This window comes from Hippichthys cyanospilos, chromosome 6 (assembly GCF_059441005.1).
Source record: "Hippichthys cyanospilos isolate Australia breed blue-spotted pipefish chromosome 6, RoL_Hcya_1.0, whole genome shotgun sequence".
NCBI lineage: Eukaryota > Metazoa > Chordata > Actinopteri > Syngnathiformes > Syngnathidae > Hippichthys > Hippichthys cyanospilos.
In genome coordinates this window covers 25,831,400-25,834,045 of record NC_142374.1, presented here as the reverse complement: position 1 = coordinate 25,834,045, position 2,646 = coordinate 25,831,400, and the positions used below count along the sequence as shown (strand labels likewise).

The 2,646-nt window shown below is 50.8% G+C and overlaps 1 long non-coding RNA gene across 1 annotated transcript; it reads left to right on the top strand.

The window, feature by feature from the left end:
* The first annotated feature begins 1,690 nt into the window (after window positions 1–1,690).
* LOC148423022 (uncharacterized) lies at window positions 1,691–2,646 on the top strand. Its single transcript, XR_015866000.1, has 3 exons — window positions 1,691–1,789; window positions 1,864–1,949; window positions 2,021–2,646. It is a non-coding gene; the product is annotated as an uncharacterized LOC148423022 (long non-coding RNA).

Below are 2,646 nucleotides of genomic sequence, written 5' to 3'. Positions count from 1 at the left end.
AAAATCCAAGCGTCGGGCCGTCAAGGCTTGCCACTTGCTTGCTATCATTTCTTTGAGTTTAAACGTGGGCTTGAAGGCTCGCTGTTGGAATTTCGCCAGAGGTACCGGGGAATGTTCCAGAAGGGCTATTTAACACTCTTAGTCACAAATAGATTTGTGTTTGTGCGCAGCCGTGCAGGAGGATGAAGTGCATTGTGGGAGCCACGCACACACCCTGAGAAAAGGGCGGGCGCCGCGCACTGAAAAGCCCCAAAGAGCCTCGGGGGCAACTTTGAAGGCGCGCCACACTTCAAAGTTTGCCAGGACTTTATGAATTATGCATTGGAAGCTTTTGTCCTCGGCCTTTGGGGAGGCGGGCCACAGATTACACCGGCCAATGCCGAAGTTGGCCGGCCGGGAGAAAAAAAAAAGAAAAGTTCTTTTCAGCGCAAACTTTGCTTCGGCGTGTTCGAATAAAAGCAGAGTGGAAGAAAAAGTCAAAATGTTGCTCGGAGACGCCGCAACAACCGGGGGTGGGGGTGGGGGTGGGGGTGGGGGTGCGGGCATCTTTCATTCGGAATCGGCCGCGGCGATCTCGTCCTGCATAAATGAGCTAAAAAATACTTTCGGCAAATTTGGTATTTCACGATCATTATTTGTTCAAAATCTTGGCAATAAAGTCATTATTGGTGCAATTTTTAAAATGTCCTAATCGTAAACATCGATAATCTAGTATTTATTTTACGAATTGTTTTTATTTATTTTACCACTTCCCCTCCTTAAGGGCAACAATGGCTTCGTAACTAGGGCCGACCCAAATGAATAAACGAGTAGCGGACGAGCTGTGCAGTTAGACCGGAAGGAGCTCTAAGAAGGTCCCGGTCCCCGTCCGCTCCCCTTGCGAGTAAAAACCTTCTGGGTTGCCTGAACCTGATGAAAAACACATTATTTATTTCCAAATTCTACTTTCCAGCGCAGCAGTGACCCTAAGCTTACTGGCTGGATGGGATGGAGGCGTGTACGCCGGAAGCGTTTGCGCTTGTGGAGCCCCGGAAGAATGTGAAGCGTCCTTCTGGGTGCCTGGAATGCTGAGAGTCGTCGTTAGCGATGCTCGGTCTTCTCCGGGCCACAAAGAAGCGGGCGGGCCGGCTCCCTCCCCCTCCCCCCACTCCCACTCCCCTCCCCTCCCCTCCCCTCCCCTCCCCACCCCACGATGAGGGCCCGGCTTCAAAACCGTTGCCATCCTCTAAAACGTACAACAACGCTGCCGGGGCACCGACAAATGCCTTCGAATCGCTTTCAAATTCCCATAAAGTGAGCAATAGACTGGAGTTGTTTTATGAGCTGATACGAGTAATCGGGCACTTTCTAGTCACTGCGAAGGATTATTCCATATAGTGCACTATACCGTACGTATTGTTGACTGGCACTTGTGTTAAAAAAAGACAAGACGTAGCGGATGTTGGTTTTTGCGAGGTAAATCATCACACGGTAACAATAGCACGCGGCCTTGTTATGAAATCTTGGACGGACCGGCTCCCGTCCGACCTCTGACCTCTTTGCGGATGGGAGGGGGCTATCATAGAGTAATGTGGCGGATTATCAGGGGGAGTTGTTTAATGACACCCCGGGCTCTTCTGTGTGTGTGACCTGGTTACCTCAATCCATGTATTGATGTTGGAGGGATTATTATACGCTCCACGGCCACGCGCGCACACATACACACTCGAAGTTGTTCCGCGTTTTAGAATGAGCGTTTCCATGCTGTTTTCCGGGAGCCTGTCTAAGGCATTTATATGTTAGCATTAAGGTAGCAGACTTTTATCATTTGTGGCCCGGTGTTGAAATAAACAATGTGAGATTCTCTTTTGTTTTATGCGTCAGCTTGACAGCACAACTCTGATGGCGAGAAGCAAGCAGCCAGTCCAAACTCAGGTGCACCAAAATGAAGAAAGGAACGTTCATCTACAGTAAGTACACGCACATACACACACACACACTCGGCAGGGTTTCTAACGGGGACGTCCCTTGGTGTAACAAGTCATCTAAAAAGGTCTGAAGAGGAGGGCCAGCAAAACGCTCGGCACAAGTGCAAGAGGTCCCCACGAAGGCAGCAAAACCTGGAATTTGTTCACCGCCACGCAGTGAAAACAAATGCGCACGCACACACAGGTGTTGTAATGGGATTTGCGCTTCCGTCACCTACAATGGCAGTCACCACTTCCCACGTAACTTCATCCGCTAGCGGACCGCGCCTCTTTCTTTGGGAGACGGAGGCCAGCTGGCCGCGAGCACAAACAAAAACGGCCGTGCGGAGTGGTAGGACTGCACGCATCTGCGCTTTTGGAAGTAACGTTCTGGCAATATTTGTCACCAAAGTTCACCGTCACCGGCAGGGCTTCGGCCGGCGCAGCGCTTCTAAAATTTCAGCGGTTTCAAACCCCGTGTTCTCGGCCAGGCTAAATTTGCTAATCGACTGTCATGGGTAATCTTTTGTTTTGTGGAGGCGTCGCCGCGGAAACCGCTTCCTTGCATCACCGCGGTAACTGTCCGGCAGCTCATAAGCGATTGAGCCGATCGCATTTTTCAAAAGTGAAAGCGGATGACGTCCACGTCTCCTCAAATTGGGTCTTCGCTTCTGATTGGGGAGGGGGCACAGCGTTTATC